This window comes from Bombina bombina, chromosome 2 (genome assembly GCF_027579735.1).
Source record: "Bombina bombina isolate aBomBom1 chromosome 2, aBomBom1.pri, whole genome shotgun sequence".
Lineage (NCBI taxonomy): Eukaryota > Metazoa > Chordata > Amphibia > Anura > Bombinatoridae > Bombina > Bombina bombina.
Genome location: NC_069500.1, coordinates 611,658,528 through 611,681,792, shown reverse-complemented (window position 1 = coordinate 611,681,792; position 23,265 = coordinate 611,658,528). Strand labels below are relative to the sequence as shown.

General features: G+C 38.8%; 1 protein-coding gene across 1 annotated transcript in view; it reads right to left on the bottom strand.

Annotated features, from left to right (window-relative positions):
* SMARCA2 (SWI/SNF related, matrix associated, actin dependent regulator of chromatin, subfamily a, member 2) overlaps nucleotides 1-23,265 on the bottom strand; it is a 1,314,671-nt gene that overhangs the window by 582,584 nt on the left and 708,822 nt on the right. The gene's annotated exons all lie outside the window — the stretch shown is intronic.

Sequence of the window (23,265 nt, the reverse complement as noted above, 5' to 3'; positions counted from 1 at the left end):
CTGGATGGATCACTCCCATTAATAAAAGATCTTGTACGCAGCGTAGAAACGCTTCCTTCTTTGTTAGGTTTGTTGACAACCTTGACAGATGAAATCTCCCTCTTGGGGGAGAGGATTTGAAGTCCAGAAGGTATCCCTGAGATATGATCTCTAACGCCCAGGGATCCTGAACATCTCTTGCCCAAGCCTGGGCGAAGAGGGAAAGTCTGCCCCCCACTAGATCCGGTCCCGGATCGGGGGCCCTCAATTCATGCTGTCTTAGGGGCAGCAGCAGGTTTTCTGGCCTGTTTGCCCCTGTTCCAGGACTGGTTAGGTTTCCAGCCTTGTCTGTAGCGAGCAACAGCTCCTTCCTGTTTTGGTGCAGAGGAAGTTGATGCTGCTCCTGCTTTGAAATTACGAAAGGAACGAAAATTGGACTGTCTAGCCTTGGCTTTGGCCTTGTCCTGAGGCAGGGCATGACCTTTACCTCCTGTAATGTCAGCAATAATCTCTTTCAAGCCGGGCCCGAATAAGGTCTGCCCTTTGAAAGGAATATTAAGCAATTTAGATTTAGACGTAACATCAGCTGACCAGGATTTCAGCCACAGAGCTCTGCGTGCCTGAATGGCGAATCCTGAATTTTTAGCCGCAAGTTTAGTTAAATGTACTACGGCATCTGAAATAAATGAATTAGCTAACTTAAGGAATTTAAGTTTGTGTGTGATGTCATCTAGTGTGGATGATTGAAGTGTCTCTTCCAGAGACTCAAACCAAAATGCTGCTGCAGCCGTGACAGGCGCAATACATGCAAGAGGTTGCAATATAAATCCTTGTTGAACAAACATTTTCTTAAGGTAACCCTCTAATTTTTTATCCATTGGATCTGAAAAAGCACAGCTATCCTCCACTGGGATAGTGGTACGCTTAGCTAAAGTAGAAACTGCTCCCTCCACCTTAGGGACCATTTGCCATAAATCCCGTGTGGCGGCGTCTATTGGAAACATTTTTCTAAATATAGGAGGGGGTGAGAAAGGCACACCGGGTCTATCCCACTCCTTAGTAACAATGTCAGTAAGTCTCTTAGGTATAGGAAAAACGTCAGTACTCGTCGGTACCGCAAAATATTTATCCAACCTACACATTTTTTCTGGGATTGCAACTGTGTTACAATCATTCAGAGCCGCTAATACCTCCCCTAGTAACACACGGAGGTTCTCAAGCTTAAATTTAAAATTTGAAATGTCTGAGTCCAGTTTATTTGGATCAGAACCGTCACCCACAGAATGAAGCTCTCCGTCTTCACGTTCTGCAAACTGTGACGCAGTATCAGACATGGCCCTTGCATTATCAGCGCACTCTGTTCTCACCCCAGAGTGATCACGTTTACCTCTTAGTTCTGGTAGTTTAGCCAAAACTTCAGTCATAACAGTAGCCATATCTTGTAATGTGATTTGTAATGGCCGCCCAGATGTACTCGGCGCTACAATATCACGCACCTCCTGAGCGGGAGATGCAGGTACTGACACGTGAGGCGAGTTAGTCGGCATAACTCTCCCCTCGTTGTTTGGTGAAATATGTTCAATTTGTACAGATTGACTGTTTTTTAAAATAGCATCAATACATTTAGTACATAAATTTCTATTGGGCTCCACTTTGGCATTAACACATATAGCACAGAGATATTCCTCTGAATCAGACATGTTTAACACACTAGCAAATAAACAGCAACTTAGAAATACTTTACAAAGTAATTTACAAATAATATAAAAACGAACTGTGCCTTTAAGAAGCACAGAAAAATATTATAACAGTTAAAATAATTAAGTTATAGCATCAATCTTTGTCAGAATATACAGTTTTAGCAAAGGATTGTTCCCCTCAGCAAATGATAACTAACCCAGGCAGCAGAAAAAAAATACACAAATAAACGTTTTTTTTTTTTTTTTATTTTATTTTTTTATCACAGTCAATACAATCAGCACAGCTCTGCTGTAATGATTACTTCCCTCAAAAAAGGCTTTGGAGATCCCTGAACTCTGTAGAGATGAACCGGATCATGCAGGAAGAAAATGAATCTCTGACTGAGTTTTTTCTGATGCATAGTGAAAGCACCAAAATGGCCCCTCCCCCACACACATAACAGTGAGAGGGATCAGTGAACTGCTCTAATTTAAATCAAAACTATTGCCAAGTGGAAAAATAGTGCCCAAAACATTTTTTCACCCAGTACCTCAGAGAAAAAAAACGTTTTTACATGCCAGCAAAAAAACGTTTTACCTCAATAATTAATTGTCATTTAAAACCTATTGCAAGTCCCTGCAAATTAGGTTAAGTCTATGTATACAGTCTAAAAACCAGAGAAGTATAAAATATACATACATGACAGCCTGATATCAGCTACATCTACTGCATTCAAGGCTGGGTTTACATTATAACGGTATGGCAGGATTTTCTCATCAATTCCATGTCAGAAAATAATAAGCTGCTACATACCTCTTTGCAGATTAATCTGCCTGCTGTCCCCTGATCTGAAGTTTGCCTCTCCTCAGATGGCCGAGAAACAGCAATATGATCTTAACTACTCCGGCTAAAATCATAGAAAAAAACTCAGGTAGATTCTTCTTCAAATTCTACCAGAGAAGGAATAACACACTCCGGTGCTATTATAAAACAACAAACTTTTGATTGAAGATATAAAAACTAAATATATCACCATAGTCCTCTCACACATCCTATCTAGTCGTTGGGTGCAAGAGAATGACTGGGGGTGACGTAGAGGGGAGGAGCTATATAGCAACTCTGCTGGGTGAATCCTCTTGCACTTCCTGTAGGGGAGCAGTTAATATCCCACAAGTAATGATGACCCGTGGACTGATCACACTTAACAGAAGAAATATAATTTTCAGAACAAAATGGCTTCTTCAGGCGGGAGTCAGTATTTAGTGAAACCTCCCTTGGCACTAAACACTTTGACCTAGATTTGGAGTTTGGCGGTAGCCCTGAAAACCAGCGTTACAGGCTCCTAACGGTGGTTTTAGGCTACCGCCGGTATTTAGAGTCACTCAAAATAGGGTCTAACGCTCACTTTTCAGCCGCGACTTTTCCATACCGCAGATCCCCTTACGTCAATTGCGTATCCTATCTTTTCAATGGGATCTTCCTAACTCCGGTATTTAGAGTCGTGTCTGAAGTGAGCGTCAGAAATCTAACGACAAAACTCCAGCCGCAGGAAAAAAGTCAGTAGTTAAGAGCTTTCTGGGCTAACGCCGGTTCATGAAGCTCTTAACTACTGTACTCTAAAGTATACTAACACCCATAAACTACCTATGTACCCCTAAACCGAGGCCCCCCCACATCGCCGACACTCGAATAATTTTTTTAACCCCTAATCTGCCGACCGCCACCTACGTTATCCTTATGTACCCCTAATCTGCTGCCCCTAACACCGCCGACCCCTGTATTATATTTATTAACCCCTAATCTGCCCCCCACAACGTCGCCGCCAGCTACCTACACTTATTAACCCCTAATCTGCCGTCCGCACGCCGCCGCCAGCTACATTATCCCTATGTACCCCTAATCTGCTGCCCCTAACACCGCCGACCCCTATATTATATTTATTAACCCCTAATCTGCCCCCCACAACGTCGCCTCCACCTGCCTACACTTATTAACCCCTAATCTGCCGAGCGGACCTGAGCGCTACTATAATAAAGTTATTAACCCCTAATCCGCCTCACTAACCCTATAATAAATAGTATTAACCCCTAATCTGCCGACCGGAGCTCACCGCTATTCTAATAAATGTATTAACCCCTAAAGCTAAGTCTAACCCTAACACTAACACCCCCCTAACTTAAATATAATTTAAATCTAACGAAATAAATTAACTCTTATTAAATAAATTATTCCTATTTAAAGCTAAATACTTACCTGTAAAATAAATCCTAATATAGCTACAATATAAATTATAATTATATTATAGCTATTTTAGGATTAATATTTATTTTACAGGTAACTTAGTATTTATTTTAACCAGGTACAATAGCTATTAAATAGTTAAGAAATATTTAATAGCTAAAATAGTTAAAATAATTACAAATTTACCTGTAAAAGAAATCCTAACCTAAGTTACAAATAAACCTAACACTAGACTATCAATAAATTAATTAAATAAACTACCTACAATTAACCTAACACTACACTATCAAAAAATTAATTAAATACAATTGCTACAAATAAATACAATTAAATAAACTAGCTAAAGTACAAAAAATAAAGAACTAAGTTACAAAAAATAAAAAAATATTTACAAACATAAGAAAAATATTACAACAATTTTAAACTAATTACACCTACTCTAAGCCCCCTAATAAAATAACAAAGCCCCCCAAAATAAAAAAATGCCCTACCCTATTCTAAATTACTACAGTTCAAAGCTCTTTTACCTTACCCGCCCTGAACAGGGCCATTTGCGGGGCATGCCCCAAGAAGTTCAGCTCTTTTGCCTGTAAAAAAACCATACAATACCCAAGCCCCCCAACATTACAACCCACCACCCACATACCCCTAATCTAACCCAAACCCCCCTTAAATAAACCTAACACTAAGCCCCTGAAGATCATCCTACCTTGTCTTCACCATACCAGGTTCACCGATCGGTCCAGAAGAGCTCCTCCGATGTCCTGATCCAAGCCCAAGCGGGGGGCTGAAGAGGTCCATGATCCGGCTGAAGTCTTCATCCAAGCGGGGCAGAAGAGTTCTTCCATCCGATTGAAGTCTTCATCCAAGCGGCATCCATCCGGAGCGAAGCGGCAGCATCCTGAAGACCTCCACCGCGGAACATCCATCCTGGCCGACGACTGAACGACGAATGACGGTTCCTTTAAATGACGTCATCCAAGATGGCGTCCCTCGAATTCCGATTGGCTGATAGGATTCTATCAGCCAATCGGAATTAAGGTAGGAATATTCTGATTGGCTGATTCCATCAGCCAATCAGAATCAAGTTCAATCCGATTGGCTGATCCAATCAGCCAATCAGATTGAGCTTGCATTCTATTGGCTGATCGGAACAGCCAATAGAATGCAAGCTCAATCTGATTGGCTGATTGGATCAGCCAATCGGATTGAACTTGATTCTGATTGGCTGATTCCATCAGCCAATCAGAATATTCCTACCTTAATTCCGATTGGCTGATAGAATCCTATCAGCCAATCGGAATTCGAGGGACGCCATCTTGGATGACGTCATTTAAAGGAACCGTCATTCGTCGTTCAGTCGTCGGCCAGGATGGATGTTCCGCGGTGGAGGTCTTTAGGATGCTGCCGCTTCGCTCCGGATGGATGCCGCTTGGATGAAGACTTCAATCGGATGGAAGAACTCTTCTGCCCCGCTTGGATGAAGACTTCAGCCGGATCATGGACCTCTTCAGCCCCCCGCTTGGGCTTGGATCAGGACATCGGAGGAGCTCTTCTGGACCGATCGGTGAACCTGGTATGGTGAAGACAAGGTAGGATGATCTTCAGGGGCTTAGTGTTAGGTTTATTTAAGGGGGGTTTGGGTTAGATTAGGGGTATGTGGGTGATGGGTTGTAATGTTGGGGGGGGGGTATTGTATGTTTTTTTTTACAGGCAAAAGAGCTGAACTTCTTGGGGCATGCCCCGCAAAGGGCCCTGTTCAGGGCTGGTAAGGTAAAAGAGCTTTGAACTTTAGTAATTTAGAATAGGGTAGGGCATTTTTTTATTTTGGGGGGCTTTGTTATTTTATTAGGGGGCTTAGAGTAGGTGTAATTAGTTTAAAATTGTTGTAATATTTTTCTTATGTTTGTAAATATTTTTTTATTTTTTGTAACTTAGTTCTTTTTTATTTTTTGTACTTTAGCTAGTTTATTTAATTGTATTTATTTGTAGCAATTGTATTTAATTAATTTATTGATAGTGTAGTGTTAGGTTAATTGTAGGTAATTGTAGGTAGTTTATTTAATTAATTTATTGATAGTCTAGTGTTAGGTTTATTTGTAACTTAGGTTAGGATTTCTTTTACAGGTAAATTTGTAATTATTTTAACTATTTTAGCTATTAAATATTTCTTAACTATTTAATAGCTATTGTACCTGGTTAAAATAAATACAAAGTTACCTGTAAAATAAATATAAATCCTAAAATAGCTATAATATAATTATAATTTATATTGTAGCTATATTAGGATTTATTTTACAGGTAAGTAGTTAGCTTTAAATAGGAATAATTTATTTAATAAGAGTTAATTAATTTCGTTAGATTTCAATTATATTTAACTTAGGGGGGTGTTAGTATTAGGGTTAGACTTAGCTTTAGGGGTTAATACATTTATTAGAATAGCGGCGAGATTCGGTCGGCAGATTAGGGGTTAATGTTTGAAGTTAGGTGTCGGCGATGTTAGGGAGGGCAGATTAGGGGTTAATACTATTTATGATAGGGTTAGTGAGGCGGATTAGGGGTTAATAACTTTATTATAATAGCGGTGCGGTCCGGTCGGCAGATTAGGGGTTAATAAGTGTAGGCAGGTGGAGGCGACGTTGTGGGGGGCAGATTAGGGGTTAATAAATATAATATAGGGGTCGGCGGTGTTAGGGGCAGCAGATTAGGGGTACATAAGGATAATGTAAGTAGCGGCGGTTTACGGAGCGGCAGATTAGGGGTTAATAATAATATGCAGGGGTCAGCGATAGCGGGGGCGGCAGATTAGGGGTTAATAAGTGTAAGGTTAGGGGTGTTTAGACTCGGGGTACATGTTAGAGTGTTAAGTGCAGACGTCGGAAGGGTTACCGCATAGCAAACAATGGGGCTGCGTTAGGAGCTGAACGCGGCTTTTTTGCAGGTGTTAGGTTTTTTTTCAGCTCAAACAGCCCCATTGTTTCCTATGGGAGAATCGTGCACGAGCACGTTTTTGAGGCTGGCCGCGTCCGTAAGCAACTCTGGTATCGAGAGTTGAAGCTGCGTTAAAAATGCTCTACGCTCCTTTTTTGGAGCCTAACGCAGCCTTTATGTGGACTCTCAATACCAGAGTTATTTTTATGGTGCGGCCAGTAAAACGTGGGCGTTAGTTTTTCGGGTCGTTACCGACAAAACTCCAAATCTAGCCGATATTTAGCTCTTTTGGGGAGACTGTCCTGAACTTTTCTGAAGTAATCTTCTGGCATATTATACCAGGCTTCTTTCAGCACTTCTCAGAGTAGTTCTTTAGATTTAGGTTGTCTTATTTCTTTCTCTGCCCAGATGATCCCATACTGCCTCTGTAATATTCAGTCTGAACTCTGTGGAGGCCAGTCCATCACTGTCAGTGTTTAATGGCTGATATTCTCTCCAAATATGGATTTCACTGTATTAGCAGTGTGCTTGGGATCGTTATAATGCTGAAAAATAAAACTATTCCCAATCAGGCGCTTTCCATGGCATGATGAATTAAAACCTGTTAGTACTTTTCAGCATTCATGATCCCATTAATACAGACAATATCACCAACAACACAGGCAGAAATACAGCCCCAAACCAGGACAGACCCTCCACAATGTTTTAATGAAGGACACAATAACTCATCTCTCTCTAAATCTTCTTCTCACATATTGTCAACAATTTTTTCCACTGATCTTCATACCAATCTTTGTGAGCTTTAGCATATCTTAGCCTTTTTACCCTGAAAAAGAGGTTTCTTGGCTGTTACCATTCCACAAAGACCATTCTTGATTAAGCTTCTTCGGACTGTAGAAGGGTCAACTTGACATCCCAAGATGCTGAGCCAGGTCCTTGCTGGAATTCTTCTGATCTCTCAAAGAAGAAACTCAGAGAAACTTATCAGATTTTGAAAGCTTTCTTAGCCCCTTTTTTGTCCTTGACCTCTCCTGATTTTTCAAATTTCTTTATAACAGCTTGAATACCAAATCTTGAGTATCCAGTTTATTTGCTGTTTTCCTTTTGAGAGTCGCCTTGCAGATGCAAAAGTATGATTTTATGTATGTCAAATTCTGTGATCTTTGGCATTTTGAATGGAATGATGTGATTTTAAAGTTGGTCTTATTAGCAAGCTTCCAAGTAATTTAACTCATACCATACAAACCTGGTGTAATAGTCCTGTTCCAAAGCAGTCATGAAATAGTAGGGCAAATAAAGGTGTTAGCAATAACATTAGGGTTCCATTCCATTTAGGGTTACTAGAGTCAGGTTCCTTCTATTGCTCAAGTATAAGGGGAAGTAACATTAAAGGGCCATAATACCCAAATTTTTAAACACTTTAAAGTGATGCAGCATAGCTGTAAAAAGCTGACTAGAAAATATCACCTGAACATCTCTATGTAAAAAAGAAATATATTTTACCTCAAAAGTTCCTCAGTAGCCACCTCCCATTGTAAAGGATTTCTAAGCAGCATTTTAGTGTGTCTGTCCTGGAAAAGCTGAAAGGATGAGCCTCGTGAACTCTCATATTATTTCACCAATCAGGTAAAGGAAGCTTACTATGAAATCTCATGAGAGTTAAGTCAAATCTCATGAGATCACAGTAAGAGTTCATGACCTCAGCACTGCTGATGCTGATTGGCTGCTGTTCATTTCTTCATTTTTTTTTTATTTTTTACCTGCAGCTGGGAGCAGGTGAAGTATAACTTTTTACACAGAACTTACTCTGCTGAGCTGAGGAAATTGTGAGGTAAAATATCTTCCTTTTTTACATAGAGATGCTCAGGTGATATTTTCCTGTCAGCTTTTTACAGTTATACTGCATCAGTTTCAAGTGATTTAGCATATGAGTATTATGTCCCTTTAAATACTTGCCCCTTTAGCCAATAGAAGCTGTATTTTTTCTGTTTTTTAATACTGCATACACATATACTATTTTTTATGGTTGTATTCTAATAAAGGGACTGAGAAATAATTATATATTGTATTATACCATTGCTAAAACAAGAAATTCAATGGTGGCCTAAGACTTTTGCACAGTACTGTATAAATTGATAATGTTCGTCCAGGAAAGCAAAGCGGAGATATTGGTGATGATCCTGGTGAATCTGAATGTGAAGGTTTGCATCCTTCAGATCTATGGTCGTCATAAATTGACCCTTCCGCACAAGAGGAAGAATGGACCTGATAGTCTCCATTTTGAATGATGGTACACTTACTAATTTGCTGAGGCACTTCAAGTCTAAGATGGGATGAAAGGTTCTCTCTTTTTTTGGGAACAATGAAGAGGTTTGAATAGAACCCCCTCTTCACCTCTCTGTGAGGTACTGGAACAACAACTCTGTCATATATTTTCCTCTACCCCTTTAACTTCCACTATTCCTCTGCCCTTTAACCTGGATTCATCTTACATTTCTCCTCTCCAATGAATAAATACCAGCTGCACCATTCCTCATTGCTTGGTAATTGACAAGCTCTCTGACCATTCCTCATTGCTTGGTTATTGACAAGCTTTCTGACACACCTTCTGGATCTCTCTGAGTCAATGTGACTGTGATTCCTCTCCACAAGCTTCAAATGCCATTTGCATGCTGCAAGTATCTCTGTGCAAGTACTACTTGTTCTCCAAAGTGTTTGTGCAAACTCTCAAGGTAATATCATTACTTGTTTACTCTGGACTGTGTCTCTCATTTGCCTGTGCTCACAGCTTTTCAGCTGTTCATCTCCTGTAGGCACTCACTGTGCTCACCTACTCAAGCCATTGGTAACTATTTACAGAGGTTCTACTAAAGGCATTACTTGCTGTCTGTTTGTAAACACATACTGCAAATCTGCTCTCTCCTAGCAAACTGTGTGTTACTAAATCCTGCAATATTACTGTTCACCACTTGGGGCATTTATCATAGTCTGTCAATACTTAACCTTACCTCTTTGGTGTATAAATATTCTTATTTGTTTTGTGCATAAGATGTTAAGTTGTTTTTGCCTTATTTCACCTTTGATGTATATTAACTCAGCAGAGGTTTATATATAGAAGGTATTCACAACTATATATTCCTTTCTCTAAATCTCTGCTTACAAAAACTACATATATGCATAAATATATATGTTATTTAATAACAATCTCAGCCATTGTGTTCCACAACCCTAATTCAAAGCTAGAGAGTGACAAACTCCCATAGATACCAAATCTTCCACAAAGCGTAGGAAGGCTGTTCTTTTTCACAGTTTCCTCTGGATGCTTGATAGGAGGAACCTGCCCCTTGGAGGACGAGACCGGAACCTATCCTGTATCCCTGAGATATGATCTCCAGGGATCCTGAATGGAGTGAGTCCAAGCTTCCTGAAACAGAGATAATCTGCCCCCTACTTGACATGAGTCACCCCTTCATGCTGACTTAGAGTCTGGGGTCGATTTCTTGGGCTGTTTATTCTTGTTCCACACTGGGTTCAGCTTCCAGGTACCCCTGTGCAAATCAGATTTGGCTGTGGAAATGTTCCTTTGAGACTGCCCCATAGGACAACCCTTGGTTCAAGCCTTCTTATCATGAGGCACCCTTTCTGCCAATGAATCCAGTCCCGAGCCAAACCAGGATTTCCCCTTAAAGGCCAAGGATAGTAACCTGGACTTGGAAACCATGTCCACTGACCAAGATTTTAGCCAAGAATGTATGAATGTTCACAGCACATAAAATGATCAATTTATTTTATTAGGACATCAAAATTACAGCGACGTTTCTGGGTTAACACCCCTTAATCATGCATGGGTTAATGGTCTGTATTGCAAACTTTGGCGCCAAAGGGCTAATTACCAAAAATTCATGCATCTCTACCTAGTGGTGAATCCATATAATACAATTTTGTTACAAAATTTAAAATGAAATATATTATTATTATTATTATTATCATTTATTTGTATAGCGCCGCCAGATTCCGTAGCGCTGGGTACAATGATGGGGGTATACAATGACAAAGATCTGTGATACAATACAAAACATAACAAGAGTAAACAAATCTAGCACAGGATGAAGAGGGCCCTGCCCCGGAGAGCTCACAGTCTATAGGTTTAGGGTGCAGAGACATAAGGTTGGGGTAGCTTGTTACATCGGTTATATTTGCAGCAGTGAGTCCGGCAGTTCATGTACATGTATTAGCTTGGTCCGGATGCGGGATGGAGGAGAGGTGGTAAGCCTCTCTGAATAGGTGGGTTTTCAAGGATCTTCTGAAGCTATACAAGGTTGGAGACAGTCTGATGGAGCGGGGTAGAGAGTTGGGTTGCTTAATGTTCTTTCACCCAATTTGATGATGCTTGCTACTAATAGAAAATTCATCTAATATTTGTGTTGTTCAATTAAAGGATGGTTGTTACAAATATGCTGACATATCATAGTCTCTATTGAGGCTTTTAGGGACCAAAGTCTCCAATTTATGTATCCACCATGTTTCTTTTTGTCTAAGCAATTTCTCCCTATCTTGACCATTCCTCTGTATTTGTATATGATCTGCCATCGCAGCTGGCTAATATTATGACCTTTCTCAATAAAATGGCTAGAGACAGGAGCTTCAGTATTGCCACACCGTATATTGGAAAGGTGTTGGCTCATCCTATCCCTAGCTTTACGAGTGGTCTCGCCTAAATATACAAGAGAACAAGGACATTTGATTAGGTATATCACATGTGTTGTTTCGCAAGTATAGTATCCATTAATCCTGTATTGCTTCCAATTATGAGGATGATAAAAAGAATTTCCTCTGATTATGGAACTGCAACTCATGCAGTTCAAGCAAGGGTATGTACCCCAATTCTTACTACTGATATGGGATTGTATACTTCCCCTACTGGGGCCTACATCTGATCTGACTAGATAGTAACGCAGATTTTTCACTCTTCTATGGGCCATTAACCGGGGGGTTTTGAATATGGATACTCTATCATTACATGCCCTTAATATATGCCAATGTTTACGTATACTTTTAGATATTTCATTACTAAGAGGACTGTACTGAGATATAAAGACCATTCTATTTTCCTTTTCACTTAAATTTTTTTGTTGCTTATCTTTGTGGAAGATATCCATTTTTTTCTCCTCAATTAGTTTTTTAGGGTAACCTCTTTTGAGGAACTTGTCTGATATGTCTTGGATTCTGAGATTGAAATTATTCTCATCGCTAACTATTCTTTTAACTCTCAGTAACTGGCTTTTGGGTAATGATTCAACTAATCTTCTTGGATGGAAACTATCAAACCTGAGTAAAGTGTTTTTATCAGTTTCTTTGTTGTACAGATCAAACTCTAATTTATCACCTCTTTTGGATACCTTGGTGTCTAAAAATGTGACACTTTCCTCACTAAATGTTACCGTTAGTTCTAGACCATTTACAGATGAGTTTAAATCCTTGACAAATTCCTCAAGGGTCTCAATGTTGCCCCACCATATGCCAAAGACATCATCTATATATCTCCACCATATGGAGCCATATTGTTTAAATTTTCTATTTTCATAGATGACCCTTTCTTCAATTTCATTCATAAATAAATTGGCATATAATGGGGCAACACATTGGACCCCATAGCCGTACCCCTCACTTGTACATACCACTCATCTTGAAACAATAAGTAATTCCAAAAAAGAACAAGTCTAAACATATCTTCAATAAACAATCTCTGTAATTCTGTACATTTGTTATTTGTAAGTAAATTTTTTATGACAATTGATATACCTGTCTCATGTTTAATACACGTGTACAGGCTTTTCACATCCATAGTGAAAAGTAAAAACCTGTTTGTTGGAAATTCTAAGGCCCTTGTTTTCTCTAGGAAATGGTTAGTGTCTTTAATATAGGATGACATTTTATTTACTTTTGGCTGAAGTATTTTATCCAGAAAAATTGAAATATTTGAATATATTGATTCTACACTGGAGACAATGGGTCTACCGGCGGGGCCTCTTACTATCTTTATGTATTTTAGGGACTGAATAAAATATAGGGGTACGAGGATTGCTTACATATAAATATTCCTTTAGTTTTTTGTCTATGACACCTTGATCAAAAGCTCTTTTCAAAATATGAGCAATTTCCTTTTGTAATAAAACTGCAGGATTAGACTTCAGCTTTCTATATGTACTATGATCTTGTAACTGTGCTTTTATTTCCCCTATATAATAACTCTTGTCCATAAGTACTGTGGCTCCTCCATTATCCGCCCCTTTTAGTATTAAATTAGAATGACTTTTTAGAGATTTAAGTGCTTTTTGGTCATTGGCTGTAAAATTATTGTTGCTCTGAGCAACAATTTTTTTCTGTTTATATTGATTTTTTTATTTTTTTACATCATTCTCTACCAACTTCATGTATGTATTTATACTATGCTCATTGATGCTAGGGTTAAATGTACTGTTTTTTTGGAGAGCCCTAGTGTAGCTAAAGATCAATTAGTGCCCCGTTCTTGTACACTTTATCATCATCAATACTTTAAGTTAACATTTCGAAAAAATCTGTACAAATCTTAATGTTATTAGTGAATGGGCAAAAGTGTTAGTGAATGGGCAAAAGGAAAGTCCTTTATCAAGGAGTTCTTGTTCATCTTTAGATAGTTCACGACTGGAGATGTTTACTACCGTATTAAGAGTAATGTCATTCTGCTTATAGCAGTTTACTTGCGGTTCTATGTCTTTTTCTTCTTGTAGTTTACTCTCCTTGTCGTCATGCCACTGCTCCGTCCTCCGCTTGCTGTGTTTGCGGCCCCCTCTACGGAACTTTCTTCCCCACTCTGATCCAAAGGGAAGGAGGATTGTTCCGATGAGCTATCTTGCATTGGTGATCCTGCGGTCCCTCCTCTATGATGTATTTGGCGTAGACGTTGCTGGTTGGTTTGACGCCTCCCTCTTCCTCCATTGGGTAGCTGGTTACCATAGCTACTGGAGCGCCATTTGTAAACATATCTTTTCCGGTAGTCGTGCCTCGTATCTCTGGAATTTGAGACGCTTCATCTCTTATTTCGGTATGTTGCAGCTTGATCTTTTCTTCTATCTGTGTTTCCAGGGCAGTCATATCCTCCACAGACATCGATTTTTAGCAATTCTTCTCTATTCTCCTTGATCTTTGTTTCTAGCAACTCCATCTCTTTTAGGAGAGATTCAACGGTAAGGACCATTAAATCATAAGAACATTTATTAAGTATTGTTTCGAATGTATTACAATACTCCTTATTATCTTTGAGTAGGGTCGGGCAAGTACTCATCCGGAGTCCCCTGGGTATTCTCTTAACCCTATAGTATTTGGCCAAAGTGGTCGCATGAACGTCCCATTTCATTTGTTTAATTTTAAGTTGCTCATAATCTTTGCCCAAATTTTCACTTGGTACAGTCCTTAGAAAATCCCTTGAGCCTTTCACCAAAATTGTAATGCATGCAGCATCAAATTCAGTGTATGCAAACATTTTAGCACCATCTGTACCCATGTTTTTATCCTTTTCAGGTTGCATTTCACCAAGTTTCAGTGTGCATGTTCCTAGGCAGCCTAAGTATATCCAAGACAGTATAATTAGAACAGCACTAATCTGAATCCAGTGCTCGTGAAGACAGGTGAGCTGCCCATTCACCCAAAAGTAGATCAGAATGGCCTCAATAGAGACTATGATACGTCAGTATATTTGTAACAACCATACTTTAAATGAACAACACAAATATTAGATGAATCTTGGAAGATTTTAGCCAAAGCGCCCTCCTAGCCAACACAGCAAAGCCAGAGTTCATGGCATTGAGATGATTAATATGGATAATGGCATCACAACTATCTTCCAGAGGGATAGTAGTGTGCTTATCCAGGGTGGAAACGGCTCCATCTACCTTAAGATCAGTGCTCCACAATTCAAAATAGCTATCTGTAATTGGAAACATCCTCTTAAAATTTGGGGAAGGAGAAAAAGGAAGCCCCGGGTTTTCCCATTCCTTGTTTATAATGTCTGAGACCAGCGAAGGAACTGGAAACACCTCAGGGGTCTTATTTACCTTAGATTTAAATACCATATCCAATTTTGGTACCTGCTTGTCCTCTGAGGGTTTAGATTCGTGTACACCAAGGGTGTTTAGAACTTCTTTAAGCAAATATCTTAGGTGTTCAAAAAAACCTTCTCACAGGAGGTCTTACTCTGAATCCTATTCGGTACCCTTGAGAGACAATGCCCTGAATCCAATGATTTTGGACAGAATCTGCCCAAATGTTTTGGAAGAATCTTAATCTTCCACCTACCAGCTGAGCTGGAATGAGGGCCGCACCGTCATGCAGACTTGGGGGCTGGCTTTGGTTTCTTAATCAGTTTGGATTTACTCCAACTTGAAGGTGGTTTCCAAATGGAACCAGTTTCTTTGGGGGAAGGATTAGGTTTCTGTTCCATATTTTGTCGAAAGGAATGAAAGCGGTTAGAAGCTTTAGATTTACCCTTAGGTCTTTATCCTGAGGCAAAAAAACTACCTTCCCCCCAGTGGCAGTTGAAATAATCGAATCCAACTGAGAACCAAATAACTTATTACCTTGGAAAGAAAAAGATAGCAATCTAGACTTAGATACCATGTCAGCATTCCAATATTTAAGACACAAAGCTCTTCTAGCTAAAATAGCTAAAGACATAGATTTAACATCAATTTTGATGATATCAAAAATGGCATCACAAATAAAATGCTTAGCATGTTGAAGCAAGCGAACAATGCTAGACAAATCAGGATCCGTTTCCTGTTGCGCTAAACTTTCCAACCAAAAAGTTGATGCAGCTGCAACATCAGCCATAGAAATGGCAGGCCTGAGGAGATGACCAGAATATAAATAAGCTTTCCTTAGATAAGATTCAAGTTTTCTATCTAAAGGGTCTTTAAAAGAAGTACTATCTTCCATAGGAATAGTAGTATGTTTAGCAAGAGTAGAAATAGCCCCATCAACTTTGGGAATCTTATTCCAAAACTCCAATCTAACTGCTGGCAAAGGATACAATTTTTTTAAACCTTGAAGAAGGAATAAAAGAAGTACCAGGCCTATTCCATTCCTTAGAAATCATATCAGAAATAGCACCAGGAACTGGAAAAACCTCTGGAGTAACCACAGGAGGTTTATAAACAGAATTTAAACGTTTACTAGTTTTAATATCAAGAGGACTAGTTTCCTCAATATCCAATGTAATCAACACTTCTTTTAACAAGGAACAAATATACTCCATTTTAAATAAATAAGTAGATTTGTCAGTGTCAATATCTAAGGAAGGATCTTCTGAATCAGATAGATCCTCGTCAGATGATGATAATTCAGTATGTTATCAGTCATTAGAAATTTCATCAACTTTATGAGAAGTTTAAAAAAGACCTTTTACGTTTATTCGAAGGCGGGATGGCAGACAAAGCCTGCTGAATTGCATCAGCAATAAAATCTTTTATATTCACAGATATATCTTGTACATTAGATGTTGAAGGAACAACAGGCATAGTACTATTACTGATGGACACATTCTCTCCATGTAAAAGCTTATCATGACAACTATTACATACCACAGCTGGAGATATAATCTCCACAAATTTACAACAAATGCACTTAGCTTTGGTAGAACTGTTAACATGCAGCAGGGTTCCAACAGTGGTTTCTGAGACAGGATCAGATGGAGACATCTTGCAAATGTAAGAGAAAAAACAACATATAAAGCAAAATGATCAATTTACTTATATGGCAGTTTCAGGAATGGGGAAAAAATGCAAACAGCATAACCCTCTAACATAGAATAAGGCAAGAGGCACATAGGAATGGGATTTTAAATAATGAAATTATTTGGCGCCAAGTATGACACACAACGTAACTGAATTTTTTTTGGCGCTAACAACATCCGGAAATGACACACTCGCGTCATTGACGATGCAACTTTGAGCAAGGAAATAACTAATTTGCGTCATCAGACGTAACTTCGCAGCAAAAAAAATTATCGCGCCAAGAATGACGCAATAAACTTCGGCATTTTGCGCCCTCACAAGCCTAATTTTGCCCGCGAAATTTAAAGAGAAAACAGTCAATAGAAAAAAAGACTATACTCCAGGTAAAAAAATATTTTCCTAAATATGCTTTTCCCAAATAAGAAACTGACAGTCTGCAAAAGGAAATATACATAAACTTGACTCATGGCAAATATAAGTACAATACATACATTTAGAACTTTATATTAATACATAAAGTGCCAAACCATAGCTGAGAGTGTTTTAAGTAATGAAAACATACTTACCAAAAGACACCCATCCACATATAGCAGATAGTCAAACCACTACTGAAACAGTTATCAGTAGAGGTAATGGAATATGAGAGTATATCGTCGATCTGAATAAGGGAGGTAGGAGATGAATCTCTCAGACCGATAACAGAGAACCTATGAAATAGATCTCCCATGAGGAAAAGCATTGCATTCAATAGATGATATTCCCTTCACAACCCTCTGACATTCACTGTACTCTGAGAGGAATCGGGCTTCAACAATGCTGAGAAGCGCATATCAATGTAGAATCTAAGCACAAACTTACTTCACCACCTCCATTGGAGGCAAAGTTTGTAAAACTGAATTGTGGGTGTGGTGAGGGGTGTATTTATAGGCATTTTGAGATTTGGGAAACTTTGCCCCTGCTGGTAGGATTGTATATCCCATACGTCACTAGTTCATGGACTCTTGCCAATTACATGAAAGAAATTGATAATAGGAGTAATTTAAAAAGTTGCTTAAAATTGCATGCTCTATCTGAATCATGAAAGAAAAAATTGGGTTTAGTGTCCCTTTAAGGGTAATGCCCAGTCTTTTCAAGGCACTTTTTAGTTTAGTATTTTGTTGTTGTTGTTTTTTTATTGGGTTTTTTTGGGGGGTTAATGTTCGAAGGATTCATTTCTTTTTTTTAAAGGGACAGTCAAGTCCAAAAAAAACTTTCATGATTTAAATAGGTCATGCAATTTTAAACAAATTCCCAATTTACTTGTATCACCAATTTTGCTTTTTTCTCTTGAAAAAGTTGAAAGCTAAAACTAGGAGGTTCATATGCTAATTTCTTAGACCTTGAAGACTGCCTCTAATCTGAATGCATTTTTACCACTAGAGGGCATTAGTCCATGTGTTTCATATAGATAACATTGAGCTCATGCATGTGAAGTGACTTAGGAGTGAGCACTGATTGGCTAAAATGCAAGTCTGTCAAAAAACTAAAATAAGGGGGCAGTCAGCAGAAGCTTAGATACAAGGTAATTACAGAGGTAAAATGTGTATTAATATAACAGTGTTGGTTATGCAAAACTGGGGAATGGGTAATAAAGGGATTATCTTTCTTTTTAAACAACAAAAAATCTGGTGTTGACTGTCCCTTTAAGGGCTATTTGTAGTTTAGTTTTAGAATAGATTTTTTTTAATTTTAGGGTGGGGGTTTATTCTGGGGTATAGAATAGGCATAACTTTTTATTTTTGGTAATTTCTGTTATTTTTTGTAATGTTAGGGTTTCTTATTTTTAGAAATGTTAGGTTTTGGGGGGTTAGTAATGAATCAGGTTTTTTGTTAGTTTTTTGGTAATGGTATTTTTTTTTATTTTAATAGTAATGGTAGTTTTTTTAATTTTAATAGTAATTGTTTTTATTTTAATAGTAATAGTATTTTTTTATTTTTTTAAAATCAAGATTAGATTTATTATACGTTTACAGGTAAGTTTTTATTTTATAAATGTAGTTAGTTGTTCTTTGGTAAAGGTAGGGTTAGTCTATTTTGGGTTAACATAGGGGTATTAGGTTAGGCGTTTAGATGTTAGAGTTATTTTGGTTGGGGGGCTGGCGGTTTAGGTGTTAAGAGTGTAGTGGGGACTTTGTGGTGGGCTATGTGGCGGGGTGTTATAAGAGTAGTGGCTTAAGATGATCAGGTTTGGGAGCGAGTAGGGCTTTGTTTTTAAAAAAAATTCCTCCATTGACTTCTATGGGGGAATAGTTTATCGTGCATGCAATATTGTAAGTTCAGCATTTTGCGCTCATCGGTTTAGTGCTGGAGCGATAACTTTTTACTTTTAACTCTTAATACCAGCACAACCCGACGAGCAAAAAACGCTTACAGTTAGCGCAGTTAACACTTTAGTGAAAGCACTAATTAGCACTCCACTTGTAGTCTAGCCCTTAAATGGGCATACCCTTGAGAACAATATGTTATGGTTTCAATGAGCAAAACCAGATATTTCAAATAAATAAAAATAAAATAAGGAACACTTTCCCATACACTTAATGCTTAAACTTCTGCAGCAGGTATAAGTAATTTGAAACAATATCATTATTGTTCATACCAAAGATTGCAAAAAGCCTGATTTTTAAACATATCTACCCAAGCCTTGCAAGAAAATACAGAACTTATCTCAGCTGTGCCCCTGCTTTGCAAAAAGCCTGATTTTTAAACATATCTACCCAAGCCTTGCAAGAAAATACAGAACTTATCTCAGCTGTGCCCCTGCTTTGCAAAAAGCCTGATTTTTAAACATATCTACCCAAGCCTTGCAAGAAAATACAGAACTTATCTCAGCTGTGCCCCTGCTTTGCAAAAAGCCTGATTTTTAAACATATCTACCCAAGCCTTGCAAGAAAATACAGAACTTATCTCAGCTGTGCCCCTGCTTTGCAAAAAGCCTGATTTTTAAACATATCTACCCAAGCCTTGCAAGAAAATACAGAACTTATCTCAGCTGTGCCCCTGCTTTGCAAAAAGCCTGATTTTTAAACATATCTACCCAAGCCTTGCAAGAAAATACAGAACTTATCTCAGCTGTGCCCCTGCTTTGCAAAAAGCCTGATTTTTAAACATATCTACCCAAGCCTTGCAAGAAAATACAGAACTTATCTCAGCTGTGCCCCTGCTTTGCAAAAAGCCTGATTTTTAAACATATCTACCCAAGCCTTGCAAGAAAATACAGAACTTATCTCAGCTGTGCCCCTGCTTTGCAAAAAGCCTGATTTTTAAACATATCTACCCAAGCCTTGCAAGAAAATACAGAACTTATCTCAGCTGTGCCCCTGCTTTGCAAAAAGCCTGATTTTTAAACATATCTACCCAAGCCTTGCAAGAAAATACAGAACTTATCTCAGCTGTGCCCCTGCTTTGCAAAAAGCCTGATTTTTAAACATATCTACCCAAGCCTTGCAAGAAAATACAGAACTTATCTCAGCTGTGCCCCTGCTTTGCAAAAAGCCTGATTTTTAAACATATCTACCCAAGCCTTGCAAGAAAATACAGAACTTATCTCAGCTGTGCCCCTGCTTTGCAAAAAGGTAGATCCTGCAAGATAGTTTCCCTCCCACCCTACCCCTCACCCCACCCACCCCAGGCTCATTTCTTCCTTTATAGATAGTCTCCCACACTTATTTCATTCTCCTTAAATGACAGCTGCAACCACTGATCAGCACATCCTTCCTTCTACTTAACCCTATAGAATAAATACCCTCTCTTCCTACATATAGCTATATATCACACATCAATAGTGTATATACTTTTCATTTTTATTTTTTATCTACACACCTCATACCACTAACATGAATCCAAATATATCCTTACTGTTATTCATGATAACCCTTTTCTCACTCCAATTTGGTTCACATAATAACCGCCATAAGCACACACCTCAAACTGGAAAACAAATTATCATACATCATGGCCTGCTCTGTTGCTGTAACTTATCTGCTGAGTGCTGGTGGAGGGTTATAAAAAATAACCCTCCTACCCCCACCTCACAATATTATAAAGTATCACATTCACTATATGGCCAATCCAAAATGATTTCCAAATTCCTATTCCTTATGTTACTTGCCCTTGCAAATGACGTAGAGTCTAACCCTGGTCCCCTAACAAATTCCATTCCTAGCCTTCCAGCTAAGAAAGGCCTCTACTTTGTGCACTGTAATATCCGCAGCTTACTACCAAAAATTGATGCACTGCAAGCTTGGTGTTTACAATACAAACCCAAAATCATTGTGATCTCTGAATCGTGGCTAACCCGCAAAATACCTGACTCTGCCATTGCAATACATGGATATTCATGCCATAGAAATGATAGAGCAAAGAGAGGAGGTGGCATTGTAATTTATGTTGACAATTCCACAAAGTTCACCCCCTTACAAAAATCTAGCTCTCCTGCCACCTTTGATTTCCTTTCTGGCAAAATTGAGATCCCGTGCAGTAAATCAATCATTGTTGCAGGAATCTACCGCCCACCAAGCTCCCCTGTGCATTCCATTTCGGACATAGCACAGCTCCTTAGTGAATCCATAACTCAAAACCCAAAAAGTGAAATTTTGGTTTTTGGAGATTTTAACATCGATTGGCTGAATCCAAAAAATAACAGTTGTCGCTCGCTGTTTAAATCTTTGCATCTAACGCAATTAATCTCCTCCCCAACTCGCATAAACATCAAAAGCCATAATCATACCCTGCTCGACTGGATTCTCTCCACTTCTCCCGACCGAATCCAGGAGGCAGGTGTTCTCCCTAACAATTTCAGTGACCACTGCTTAGTGTACTGCGTGCGCAAAATAAAGGCAACTAAATCCTCTCCCAAGGTTACAATCACCAGGTCCTTCAAAAAATTTAATCTTCAATCATTTCTAAATGACATCAAGAACCTCCCCTGGCACAGATTAAACCTAATCCCAGATCTAGACTCTGCAGTTGAATTCTTTCAGTCTGAACTCCTACAAGTTTGGAATTTACATGCACCGCTGCGTAAGGTGAGAGTAAAAGGAGCACACTTGAATTGGATCACTGCTGACCTCATTCAAATGTACCAATTTCGGGATTCATTGTGGTCAAAGTTCAAGCATACTGGCTCTATGAATGATCACTGTGTATATAGAAAATGGCGAAATATATGTACTAAACAAACAAAATTGGCTAAGGCGCAATATTTCTGTGAAAATCTGAACAATAATATATGTAACCCTAGAAAGTTTTGGAAACTCATAAATAACTTACAAAATCCACCAATCCACTCCCAACCCTCTACTGTCAATGTGGATAACCAAAACCTGCAACTCCCCTTAGAAGTAGCAAATGCCTTTAACAATTATTTTGTAGGATGCTCCACCACCCTGATTGACAAACTAATAAATGGCACGCATCCTGAAGCTACAAATGTGGATCAGGCCCCACTAAAACAGCAAAGACCCAATATAGAAAAGTTCAATTTTAGACTTGTACCCTTCAATGTCATTAAGAAACACCTCGATAATTTAAAAATGAAAAACCAGTCAGGACCTGATCAAATCCCAGCAATGCTGTTGAAGCTCAGTGCGCCGGCAATTGCTAAGCCTGTTGCAACCCTAATTAACGAATCCTTGGTGTCTGGATACATACCCAAACTCTGGAAAACTGCAAGAGTAGTGCCTATTCATAAAAGTGGGGAGTTAACCTTGGTTTCTAACTATCGTCCTATATCACTGCTCCCTGTATTGTCTAAAATCCTAGAAAAATGCGTCCATACGCAATTATGCGAGTATTACCAACTTTCTAACTATCTGACCCCTGATCAATCAGGTTTCAGACCGAATCACTCCACTACAACTGCCCTCCTAAAAGTTTGCAACGACATCCAAACTGCCATGGAACAAGGAGACCTAACTGGAGCTATTTTCCTTGATTTTGCAAAGGCTTTTGACACAGTGGACCATGACCTACTACTTCTCAAACTAAAAAACTCTGGTATTGCTGATCACCCGTTAACCTGGTTTAAATCATATGTATCGGATCGATCACAATATGTCTCTGTCTCTAACATTGACTCCCTCCCTCTCCCAGTCACGTGTGGTGTTCCCCAAGGTTCCATTCTCGGACCCCTACTATTCACATTATTTATAAATGATTTGCCTAATGTCTGCAAATCCTCAACTGTACACATGTACGCAGACGACACAGTAATCTATGCAAACAAATCTGATCTGCTGCAGCTTGAAACAGTGCTCCAAGACCAGTTCACAGAGGTAGAAAAGTGGATCTCGAAAAACAAACTCTTCCTAAACACTGACAAAACGGTCACAATGATCTTTGGAATGGGACCTAAAATACATAAATTACAAAATTCCCATCTTCGCATCAAAACAAAATCCAATTGCACGCTGACCGCAGTCCACTCTTTTAAATACTTAGGTATGTTGTTAGACCCCAATCTATCTTTTGGACTCCACATAGAAAAAATTGCCTCTAAACTTTATCCAAAACTAGGTGCCCTGTACAGAAACAAATCTTGCCTCAGCCCTACAGTAAAGGAAAAGATTGTACAGCAAATGCTGATGCCTATCTTGGATTATGGGGACATAGTATATGCACCTGCTCC